Below are 13,545 nucleotides of genomic sequence, written 5' to 3' on the forward strand. Positions count from 1 at the left end.
CGACTCGCTCGATCCGCTGCAACTGTCTCTAGGTCGCGTGTCGAGCGAGCATCATCGAGGCACTCGCGAGCACGAGGAATCACTGGACGAGTCGAACGTCCGCCGCTTTCTGCCCAACCAGTCGCCGAATAATGTTTCTATTCTGCGAAATATTTTCCCATGATAGACTGCTTTAAACACAAGCGAATGAGACTATACACGGAACTTCCGAAAATATCCATCAACGATGCAAAATAATTTTTGCTGGAATGCTGGGAATTTTGGAATCGATTGGAAATACGCCTGCTTCGTCCTTCTCTTCAGGGAGAATTGAATTTTCAGTTGAATTTTGAATTTTTGCAGTTAATTCGCAAGGAGCACGAAGCTGGCTTTACGTCGGTCCAGTAGCATTGCAGCCAGATCCGGTGCTGGATTGTAATTGGAGCAATCGAGACAAAGTTACACTACGGTGTTTTCATTCCAGTACAGCGTTTTCGTTCCAGCAAGTAATCCGACCAAACTACCGGATCGAAAGTCTACTTTTTCAATCCAATGTTTAGCCCCACCATCGCTAACACAACGTTACACAGCGTTGTTGGAATCGTCTGGACGGCTCAATGATGCCCAGTGCTGGCTGAAGCGTAGTACAGTGCAGTAGTCGGTTTTCCGCGCGAATTCATTGCCACTAAAGCCTATCACTTTCGACGAATCCGAAAGAAACTTTCAGATTTCCAATCAAACCATTGCCATGCAATCGGTCGATCCAGCGACTGGACAAGCGTAAAGCCAGCTTAAAGGATTGGTAAACAGGTCTCAAAGGGGTTAGTTGTATTAACGAACGATTAAATAAAATATTTCATGACAGTGCTGTGGTACGATACGACTTGTACAACGTAGATATAGACGTGTGGTAGTTGTCGAAATAATATAGTTTTAGTATACTTTCAGTATAGTCGATATATGGTTAAATGGTATATAGGCTGGACAGAAACTTTTCACAGCCACTGTAGGTACGTAACTTCGAAGTTATAAACGTGACAGCGTAGAAAGTTAACGCGACATCTGCGATCGATGACGGTTTGGTAGGTTTGTGCGAGTCTATCGATTAGGTTAGCCACGCAGAATTGCAGGGAAGGCACGAATCATATAATATCTGTATCTGACTTATTTTCACAATTGCTAAATTATATTTCACACGCGTTCACGAAGATAACGAAACAAATAATTTTGGTTTTGCGAACGAAGAGAAGGATCGTAATTACTTGGAAAAACCACGTTTCTCGTTATCTGTGTACCAAAGACACTTCGCTTCTCCAAAAGTCTTTCACGGACAATTTTCACTTTCGTCGGCAGTCAAAAATCTTAATCGTTGTATATAAATTATCCTGCGAGAGGAAATATTTTTTAAATAACGCTTTAAACAATTACCGGAGGCATAGATATCTTCCAGATGGAAACACTAGCGCGGAGGGCTCGATGACAGATGGTTTCAGCAGCTCGGCCCGAATGCTTACTACGATCCAGACCGATTTTTCAGTCACGTCAACGACTTGTTGAGGCTCGTTAAATAACAAGTGCGACCGAACGGATGATTCAATTCGCTCGCGACTCGCGCGACCGAACGCTAAGAAGATCGACGACCAAAGTTCTTTGGTCTATTATACAATAGATTCGTCAAGTGCATATTTTTTCCTGTAAGCTACATAGATCGACGACAATTATTGTCGAAAGTTTATTTGATTAGAGAAGAAGCAATTAACATGCAATTACGCTTTCTTTGGGCAAATAATTTCTATAAATATTTTACCTGGTGAATTAGAATTAGATTTATAGATAATATAAATAACGTAGAAGAATTAGAAGAATTACTTGAGGTAATAGAGTGGAATATTTCAAATATAGCGCAAGTGGGAATTTGCGTAAAAATTACAGGGTAACGTACTTTATACTCAAAAATGTATTTTTCTGTAAAGAGAGATTTAATATACAGGGTGGTTGGCAACTTGTGGTACAAGCGGAAAGGGGGTGATTCTACGCGAAAAAAGAAGTCGAAAATGTAGAATAAAAATTTTTTCTTTTTAATTTTTTTTTTTTAATTTTAAATTTGAGATCCGTTATAACGAGACGTGATGAAGTGCACGCGTACCGAGCGAAAATTCAAAGTCGATTTTCTCGAAAACAAAGACTCAAACGAAAAATTTTTATTCTATATTTTCGACTTCTTTTTTCGCATAGAATCACCCCCTTTCCACCCCCTTTCCGTTTGTACCACCAGTTACCAACCACCCTGTATAGGAGATTAGGTAAGGTGTACAAGTGGACATAGCGAACATCGATTTTTTAGGAAAAAATAAGGAGATATAGAAAAAATTGTTTCATCTGATGCGTCGTTCTCGAGAAGATCGGGTTTGAAAATTTTGTCAATTTTATATTTGAACATGGCTAATTCAGGACTGAATAGGAGTAAATAATCGACAGAAGGTTACTCTACGTGCGGAAATAAGTCGAAGACGTAGAATAAACTTCGTTCGCGAGACGTTTTGTTGGAAAATAAATCTGACTGTTGAACACGCTCATGTACCAGGCCAACTTCTCACTAAACACGTTCAAACACTATTTTCTTGAAAATTAAGCTTCAAACAGACAAATTCCTTTTCACGTTTTTCACTTGTTTTTGCATCCGCAATAACGCTCTACCGATTTTTATTATTAATTTATGTATACCGAATTGTATTCATCATCGGGTCGATAATCAGGCTAATTTAATCGACAAATTTTCAAACTTAATCTTCTCAAGAATGTCGTATGACAAAGTTGTGTTCTACTTTATTTTCTTGAAGGAATCCGCAGATACGCAGAAAAATACCAGGAAAGAACAGCAACAAATCCAAACCAGCTGGCTGCTGAAGCGAGTAAAACTCTCATAAAAAGAAGACTAAAAAGAAAACACCTCACTGACCTCACTAAAGAAATAAAATAGTCAAACTCGAAGATAGTATCCCGCTGGTGGTAGCCACTCACATGTTATTTAGTAATTAAGCTAGAGAAATTTACCAAATGTCCAGCTGGACAAATTGTAAAGTACAAATTAAATAATAAAAAAAAAAACTTTATTTTCTTCTGATCTTCTCATAAGATATCGCCGCACGTCCGCTTATACGTGTTATTCGCCCGTATCTTGTATTTACTTTTTCTTTGTTGTATCAATCTACGTGTTTGTATTTGTTAAATCTTCAGCTTTCAACGTGTATCCTCATCGATTAAAAAATTAACCTTCGAAGTAAATAAATTTCAAATACACCACGGCTAAGGAATTAAACGATCCGTGAGTGTTTGAGAGGCGGTGAAATTCATACTACAGGATAGAGCCTCGATCTTTCCGATTCACCGAAAGGAGAAAGAGCACCGCGATAACGTCGTGTACGTTCGGATGGAACTTTATTCGTTCGCCGACTTCTAACGGGAAATAAAGCTGCTGCTTCGTATTGAACTCGCAGACGTATCGAGTGGCGATCGAAAGGAATTGACGTGAAGTATTCTCGTGCTAACTTCCAAGCGCATTTATCACGCTCTCTATGGTAAGATTGATAGAGAACAGTCGGATCAGTCCTTCCTTTTCTAGCGTAACTTTGTTTGAATTTGTAGATTACAGTAGCTTGCTTCTCTTAGCAGGTTTTTATTAATCGTTTCAAGGAGTCGTCTAATTTGATCTCATTATGGAAATTGATTTAGTCGAAGACAAAGACGAGTAAGAATTTTTTTATTAATCGTAAAACTTGATTGGTACGCAATCGTTCAAATAAAATAATTGTCAAACAGACGTAGCCATTTTTCTCTACAATGACCATTCTACAATATATCGTAGGAAGAATATCAATGACAATAGCAAACGATAAGATGCGACACAAATACGACGCATTTTCAATTTCTCATTAGCACATTAAATTGAGTCGAACTTCGTTCTGTGTATTAAATTATTCAATTACAAACATTTTGATAGTGGGACCATTTGAAGAATGTTAGCCTAGAATAATGGAAGGTTCGAGCAGTGGGATATTCAAATAATGACACACTCGAACAATGGGATCTGCGAAACGTGTATTTTTCGAACAGATATTCAAACGATGGAAGTGCGTTAAAATCAGATCTTTTAGATTCGAATAATTTTCACTGCTTCGATCTATACTTCGAAGGAAAATTATTGTTCGATTCACGTTTCCACGTAATCTTTATACATTGCGGAACGTTTATATGTAAAACTTGGATAGAATTATTTTTAGCGTTAAACGAGTGTATAGAGAAGGGCGTAGATCAGTCGATAAGTCGTTACGACGGAGAAAGAAAATTTAAGAAAATTCTATGGCCATTCTTGTCTGCAACGAAACGCGAAAGAAAAGTGTGCAAAGGCTCATGATAGACAGCAACTGGTAGCGACAGCGATAAGACCGATAGAATCGACCTTAACAACCTCAGTTAAATTTCATTACGTTTCTCGAGTGGCACGCGCCTTTCAAGGTTGCAACATACGATTTCAATTGCGCAAAAACGACCACTGTCGCCGGGATCGTTGGTCGACTCGGCTAATAACCAAATTATAAATGTTTACTACTTAAATAAAAGAACAATGGAAGACGGACAACGTTTCCGACACAATGCATATTTGCAAAAAACAAACATTTCATGAAATGTTTAAAAGAGAGCGACGCAAAAATCGAACGTGTCTGCATTGTTAAAATATCGCGAGAATATTTCGACGAGGAACGAGGAACTGGAGATTACAGGAAAGCCATTTAATAAATCGATTTTCATTCGTGTTTCTTTTTTCTTTTTTTTTTTTTTTTTTTTTTTTTTTTTGTTTATTGCGGCGATAGAGAAATGAACCACAAGATAGATTTATAGTTTTCGTTCGATGAACGTAGATTTGCAACTTTTTCGTAGCAGTTGCTTACGCATCGTTTTCTAGTAGTAAGCTTTTGCGCGGTAACACGACCTAGTTAAAAATGAAAATGGTTTGTTAATTTAATTTTATATTGCATTTCGTCTAGAGGCGCAAGCCTTTCAGAGGTAACCGACAAAGTTTTATAAAAAGTATCGGGACCCGTATTATAACGATCTATATTTTGGAAATGTTGTATGGAATTTAAAAATTCATCATTCTTATGCGGCGATAGAGAAATGAACCACAAGATAGATTTATAGTTTTCGTTCGATGAACGTAGATTTGCAACTTTTTCGTAGCAGTTGCTTACGCATCGTTTTCTAGTAGTAAGCTTTTGCGCGGTAACACGACCTAGTTAAAAATGAAAATGGTTTGTTAATTTAATTTTATATTGCATTTCGTCTAGAGGCGCAAGCCTTTCAGAGGTAACCGACAAAGTTTTATAAAAAGTATCGGGACCCGTATTATAACGATCTATATTTTGGAAATGTTGTATGGAATTTAAAAATTCATCATTCTTATGTTCATCAATTTAAAAGTTCAAATTTCATCAAACGTAACTTCATCAAACAGAATTTCCACAACATTAGAATTCAACATCGAAATAATATTTTGTCCTATTCCCTACCCTTTCGTCAAACACTGTCAAATTTAGTTCGCGTAATGTATCGTTTGGCATCGACCAAAGTTTCTGATCAATTTATGCATGCGTTTAATTTCTGTTACACCAATACGTACATAAGAAATATACATGTACACACACACACACAAGAGCGAAACAGATGAGATTAATAATAATAATGATGATAATATATATGTATCTTACAATAAATTCACATAAATTAATCATAAACTTTAGTCGAAACCATAAGCTACATTACGCGAACCAAGTTTTGCAATATTTGACGAAAGGATACGAAACAGAACAAAATATAATTTTGGTGGTCCGGAGAAGTTCCACGTGCAAAGACTGCGCGAATACGAATCTTTGTAAAAGTCTGAAGTTATGTGTACTCGATGAACGAAAAACGGAGGCAGAGACTCTCGACCCTCGATCCTCGACCCTCGACTTCAAAGCAAACACACTCGTCCAATCCTATTTTTTTTTCTCCCCTTTCTGCATTTCTGTTTCACCGAAAAAAGTCTCAGGACGCACGATCACAGAGAGAAGGAAAGAGAGAGAGAGAGAGAAAGAGAGGAAGAGAGGTGAGAATCATCGAGAGAAAGGGAGGGATGAAAAAGAAAAATTTTTTCCAACCAAAACGTTCTCTTGGTGTAATCAGGCTTCCGTTGAAGGACGTTTGCTAGGTCAAGGTTAGCACGGTAAGGTCAAGGACTGGCAGTCCCGATTCTCGTAGAGTGGAGAACATAACCGGCCTACGCCTCTCCGTGTCGAAAGCCTACTCCTGCTCCCGGTGTGTATTGATCCCTTTTGCCCCGGCAAACTCCGACCAATCGCGGCTCTGCCATTGCACGGTAACCAACTCGTTCCGGCACATTTTCGACAGAACGGACGCACAGGGGCCGAACTTCGATCAGCAAGTCTCATGACAAACGTTAATTAACACTGCGATTTGATGGAAGGGTTTATCTTTCGGCCGAGTTTCCACACGCAACTGCGTCCATGAAATTCGCTAGTTTAGGGGAATTTCCCTTGGTGAATTTGGTTTGAAATTGAAGCAGAAATTTTTCTGTTTCTGATATTAAAAACGCATATTTGTACCTCTACGACTAGAAAATCCGTCGAATTTGAGGCAAGACTTACTTTAACTCGAATTATTTGCCGCGTTTCCAGATCCCTTATTTTACCTCTGTAACTCGAGTTTAGAACACGCAGCCCTCTGCAAGTCGAAGTTTACCACTACAAGTCGAACTTCTATCGCCGTTGCCTCTGCAACTCGAAGTACGCCAATAGCTATGCCGTGTATCACATGAGATGCGAGAAACCAACCGTTCGATATTCTCTCGTTTCTTGCAGCTGTTAGAACTCTTTCGAATAAGACGACACAAGTCGTACACCTATTTCTTCGTCCTTCGACCACAAGCATATCTACAATAAGGCTAATCGCTTTTCGTCAGTCAAACTCGTAATTACCTTTGTCTGTTGCATTTATATACGTTGAATGAAATGAGTTCAAAGAGGAAGCTTGAGATACGAAGACTTTCCGAAGATGTGAATGCGATCGCCCCTTCGTTGTTATAATGTTACGTATATGATAATTTCGTTATTTTATTTATTAAATCAGAGATGAATTCGCAACTGATTTACTCTCGTCTTTAATTCATTTGAAAGAAGCTCGTTCAGCTTGAATTTCTACGCGTACCATATAACGACGAAGAGAGAAATGTTCCAGTGAAATATGTAATTCGAACCCTTCAACAAATTACACTAAACAGTCTTGGAAAAGTCACGGCCTTGTCTCCGAGCCAGTGGTTCTACACTATCGATCGAGTCTCCGCCGAAAGGTCTCGCGTCCTTTGATCTTCGTTGAATGCTCTGCCTTTTCGTAGCTCTTTTCGCCAGCCGCTACGAGCAGTGTTAATTAGAAGCAAATTCATGAAATCCGTGTTACTGGCTCCGTATCTGTACCATTTTTTTCTTGCGACTCTGCGTTTTGAAATATCTCCAAAAATTCTTCAATACTCTTGCATCTCTCGTCGAAAAGAAGGGAAAACACAATGAACGGACTATATTGTCGCAGATATGTTATCGTTGAAAAGATGTACGGTTCATGAAATACATAACATGAAGAGAAGCAGCGAGAACTTGTTCACACAATGTGTATGTCCGATAGAGGAGAAATGAATGTACAAATGTAGAAATTAGTTCATTAAAACGACTCTCGTCCCCTAATTCCATCTTCGCCTAAATTTTCTCCTAAAGATTCTCTGTTCCTATATTTTTAGACGATTTTCCCATTCCTCCGGAAATTCGACAATTCTCGTTGAGGATCTCTCTAAAATGACCAATTAGCGACGTGAAGTTTATTCACAACTTATTAAATCACGTTCCATTAGAAGAATAACTTTATGTAATAGCCAAACTGTTCGAGTGCTGTGAATCCTACACGTTGATCTGATATTTCTCTAATTAAATGATCCAGTAGAACTTTCTCCTACAAAACTCTCTTTTAAGAACGAAACTTCGAAGCGTTGCCAAAATGCTTCCTTCTCTTGAGATAGAAAAAGTATTAACAAAGAATATACAACCGCATGTAGGATAACAAAAAAGAAGACGTCCATAAAATAAAAATTGAAACGAAAATGTGAGAAAGTCGCTTAAAAAAGAAATGGACGATGGAAAATAAGGTGATCGGATTGGACTGTAGAGAAACGATCGAAACCGTGTGCCCAGCTACCGCCAGACGGCCTGTCTCCTAGCCTATTCGTAATTTATGAACGTGCCATGGGCCAATTTCCAGACAATTCTTTGCCTTCTGTGGCGGGCGAGAGTTTCTTCTTCCATGTTTAAACAGGGTCGAGTCGAATCATCGTTCAGCAGTCAACGGTATTTGCCATTCGCGATGGTAATCTGTGTCACGGAGACCACTTTTACGTTTCAACCCCGTTTCTTCTTTCACGTCCTCTTTAAAAATTGATTAATTCATAATACCACCGCGATTTTTTCTTGTTTCTTTTTTAGATACAACCGTTAAGCTACTGATTCGTTGGTATCGCGCTAATTTAGATTGATCGTATCGTATTATCAACAGTTACTCCGTTTCTTGGGAAGCAGTTGCAATTTATATGTTTGAAAATGTATACGAAAAAATGTTACGTGTGTGTCAATGGGTAGCTCAATCGTGTCCTCCGCCCAGTTAATTAATATTTATATACAGATAGCGATTGTTAATTATAATAGACTTGGTTGGATCCTAAGAGTAAGGGCCAAAGATATATGCTATTTGTAATAGCTTCTGCTCTCATATTCTCCTTCCATTTCTCCTTTCTTTTTCTCTTTTACTTCGTTTCCTATGATCTTTGTGTCGGTAATTTATTATTTCTGCTGTACGTGTCACCTTCTCCTTAGGTTTTTGTGTCCACGTTTTTTATTTTTCATTCAGCTCGACGTGAGAAGAGCAACAAGCGACTCGACCAATAATTTTAAGTTTTCCTATCCTCGTTAATTCGTTCTTTTATAAAGATAATTTCATTTAAAATGTGAGCACGTGCAATCAATTTTTTGAACGACTGTAAATTGGAATTCATATAAACGAAGTTGCACTGGTGATAAGGTAATGACTATGTTCTAACTCTGTCAATGCACGTCGATCGTGTAGATTAACGCAACACAAAAGCCGAGCTGTTTACTCGCATTGGCAAGTTGAACGTTCTACTGGAAGCGTCAACCAGTCAACCCTGTCATTTAGTCACGAGGATCGCACAAAGAGCGGATAATTAATGATTAATCACTAACGATAGAAACAACCTTCGAATGGAACATTTTCAAGCCACGGATGATGTAACGACGAACGAAGGTTTTACGTGACGTTTTCTAATCAAACTGTTTATCTCGTACGGAATCTAATAGGAAATGCGCTGCGCTGGGAAAAAAGTTCAATACAAAAACGCCACGTGCTTCGGACGATTCTACGATACTAATGATCATTTATTCCCTAATGATAGGTGGTGCAAAAACTTCCAATTCTCTTGTAACGTCCAAGTCAAAACGAAGAAGAACTGGACATTAGAAAATTGTCTAACTTATCTTAATAATTCACCGCTTTCGCACGATTAGTATGACATTCTCTATCTGATTCTCTTACGAGAAATATCTCAATAAAAAGAAATATTCTACTTCATGAATCGATGAAAATCCTAATTTCTTTTTTCATTTCCATGTGTCTGTAATTATCACACACTCCAATTATCAAGTACAGTACATGTGCTCTTGTGTGCAGACATTTAATTCTCTTCGAATGCCAATTTAAAGATGTGCTTTTGCTTTAGGTCTGATTGTTATGGGACGGTGACCAGAATCTATGGGTCATGGGTCACGGATTTCTTTTCTTTCTAGACACGAGTCTTACCTGGAAACCTCAGATCGTATTGCACGAACCTGTATAAAATTAGCCCCCATTTTTCAAATCTCGAATTTTTCCTTTCAACTTGTTTCGCATTTATTTCACGTGATTCCAACGAAGTAATAATTGACGTCAGAAAGTCCCAGAAACGACCTTAAAAAATTCAATTTTCTACTGGCCCTCATCTTCTAAGAATTGAACGTTCAAAAGTTCCTGGATTGTCTAGTTGTTCCAAACGTTGTTTCAAAGTATCGCTTGAATATCGTATTTAGTTTAGGAAATAATTCGCAAAAACTATAACTATAACAAGACTGTGGATATTTTTTTTCATTTTGACAACGATAATATACGGAAAAGGATTCCTTTGGAACACGTACTAACGCGTATTTTACTATTGCGTCGACGATGCTCGCTGACGACGACCACGTAAGAGTAAAGTCACCTTTGTATTCGCGTTCCGGTCTTCAAACTTTTGTTCTAAGTCATTCCAGGGGATTAAGTACCTGTTCCAAAAGAAAAACCTTTCACTGTACGCTATTGCTGCCAGAACGTGAAGAAATGTTCATAGTTTTACGGGTACAGTTTTTGCAAATTATTTCCTAAACTGAATACGACGTTGAAATAATATTAGGTTGTCGCAAAAGTTTCTTTCGTCTTATACGGAAATAATAAATTTTTATTTTTTGTTTTATACTATAACTGGACAAATTCAGAACAATTTTCAAACGTTCGGTTAAAAAAAAAAAAATGGCATTGTTTCTGAAACCTTTCGAGACAGATCATTCATTCTTTGGAACGACGTAGAGCAGTCGTAGAATAATTTACAACAACAACAACGAATCCAAAATTTTCAAATTTTCCGGACTAACTTTATACCGATAGTGGACGAAGCAGTATTAAATTTATCAGTGCTAAGTCTGATTTTGTTGATTACAGATTTTCTAGTTACTAGTGTTTGGTCCAATTTTTTGGTCCAAAAAAATTAGAATTATTACAATTATAACATAACACATATAACGCAATATAATATAATTATATAAATTAAAGTTAGATAAAACTGGTTTCGAGCGAATACTGAAAAGCTTTTCAGAGTACGAAATTCGAGCCGCTTGGCGTATGCTTGCTCGAGGTAAGCTTTTACCTACGCAAAATCTCTGAAAATCATTTTCGATGCTCCAAGCGCCTTCTGTGCTTTCGCGATGGCAACAGTTAGCTCGTGTGAACGGAACTCGGTGGGAAGGCACGTGTCCAAGATCAGCGAGAATACAACACTCGCTTTGTCGTACACAGATTAAAGCAACGGTGATGACGCTGGTCGCGTCGCGATTTACAATCGCATTAACCACGTCGATATATTATCGCGAGGTTATCTCCGTATCGTAGCGCCGCGACGCTAAGTAAGATCTGCGACGAAAAGCGTCAAAACAAGTTCTATCGATCGTTCTTGAAAAATGGCATCCTTTGCTTTTCATCTAACCGATATTTCGTCTGGCGTACCATCGAAAATCACGTATGAGCTCTTTTTAGACGCTGTGCGTTCTAATTTCGAGAGGAGATAAATATATATACTCGTCGATGAGCTAGATCCGTGCGGCTTGAGCCAAGAAGAATGATGCTTGTACAGCGTGTGACACAGAACGTGTGACAATTGGATGATTTTGGTGACTTACGTGCGTAGATAAAACGAGAGATGAAACTTGCTAGGCAGAAGTTTGTTATTCCTTGGTAATAATGCACGATCGAATTGTACGTCATCGACGTGTAATTTCGTAGAAGTACGAGTGTTGCATAAATGATGTATAAATGATTATTAGATAGTAAGAAGAATTTGGGATAAATATACGAAGAAAATGATACGAAGAATTGTAAATAATCGATAGATTAGATTTGATCGTGCATAGATCTTCAAACCTTCAAAGCGTAAATTAAAATTAGATTGGATATTTCTGGAAATATAAATAATATAAAAGATATGTTATTAAATAAGGCTGAGTATTTCGGGTAGATATATTTTTATATTTGTATAAAAAAGATGTAGAGGAAGAAGTGATTACGAAGTGATAAACTTTTCTCTTTTAATAGAACAATATGCTGGTGAAAATGCATAAGCATAAGTCACATTCTAACAACTTCATTATACGATAATACGTAGTCGCTTAGGGTCAACGAAGATCGTAGGTAAAGAGAAAGTAGTTATATCTCTTCAACCTGATGTGCGAGAAGATAAATTACCAACTTTCGTCTTGCGAATATTTCGCAATTAATTTTCTTCGTGACTGACTACGTTTTCCTTACATAATTCAAATATAGCATCGCAAATGGAATTATAAACTTTGAATACTAACAGCTTCACCATTATTATTATTAAGTTAATAATCGAGTAATTCTTTCTTCGCTAATTCTTCTTCTTTGCTTGCAATCCACGATGCTCAACGTTTATACATCTACGATAATTAAATTCTCTAGATTACAGATTACACTGATGCGTATTTGAAAGTCTGCTGACATGTACAAATAAGTCATCAGCCTTGAAACCACGACTGTAATAAATCAAAGTAATTGCCTTCCCAATAAAAAACATTTCTTCATATTCATAAAAATGTAATTGTGCGAATATCTGTATGCTTATGGGAAATTAAACCAGATCTCATAATTAGATATGAAATAAATATGAAATGGGTAAATACAGATAAATGTATGAATTTATCACAAACGTACACGATTCTAGATACACGAAATTGCTAAGGTGCTTGTTCAAAAATTTAACAGCGTATAACAAATAAAACAAATCTCTGCGTACAATTTCTAGAAATATAAAATTACATCATCAGGATATAGATAGCGTCTAGACGGAACCTATGTTTTTTGAAATCCATATTTATTAGTCGCGTTTCTTCGCGAGCGAATGTTGATAGATTCGAAATTCGAGCTTGAATAGAAATAACATTTAACGTAATCCACTGTTTCGTTGCGGCTGCTTGCGAAATATCGCGATCACGTGTAAACACTGTGGGGGGATAAGCTATGCGTGACGCGTAGTACGAATGTAAATTTCAAAGGTTTTTTTAGAAGCGATGGAATTATAATATTCTAGTTTATGCGTTAGTTGCTCGATTCGCGCGTGTAGCCTGTGATTGGCGTAGCTACGAATCAGTTTAAGATAATTCGTTCAACCGATTAATGATGACGATGTGAGGGATAAATTGATTGGACGCGTTGATACGGAATATTAGATACAGATTTATGACACTGTCTACGCGAACGAAAGCTTAAAAGTTGCTTCAAAGTTTGCATATGTTTTAGGTGAAAAAATTTAGGGTAATTTATTGCTATTGTTTTGAAATAATTCATCGATTACGAAAGAGTCATTGTATTGTTGTCCAAAGAATTTCTTTCGTTTTATAAGGAAATAATAGACGCGCAACGTTTTTTGTTTTATATTAGATTATTGAATTATGCACGATCATAATAATAGAAATAGAACGAAATGTGTCATAAATTCGATAAAATTCTAATTCAAATAATTCTAATTCAATAAAATAATATGAAACAGAAATTGTTGTTTATCTATTATCCTTATGAAACCTTATGAAACGAAAGAAA

The 13,545-nt window shown here is 37.2% G+C and overlaps 1 protein-coding gene across 2 annotated transcripts in view; it reads right to left on the bottom strand.

Moving 5' to 3' along the window:
- The window catches only part of LOC100744969 (TLD domain-containing protein 2), a 312,724-nt gene that overhangs the window by 233,040 nt on the left and 66,139 nt on the right, over positions 1-13,545 (bottom strand). The window lies entirely within an intron of this gene.

Source organism: Bombus impatiens, unplaced genomic scaffold, assembly GCF_000188095.3.
Source record: "Bombus impatiens unplaced genomic scaffold, BIMP_2.2 scf_0263, whole genome shotgun sequence".
In the NCBI taxonomy this organism is placed as follows: domain Eukaryota; kingdom Metazoa; phylum Arthropoda; class Insecta; order Hymenoptera; family Apidae; genus Bombus; species Bombus impatiens.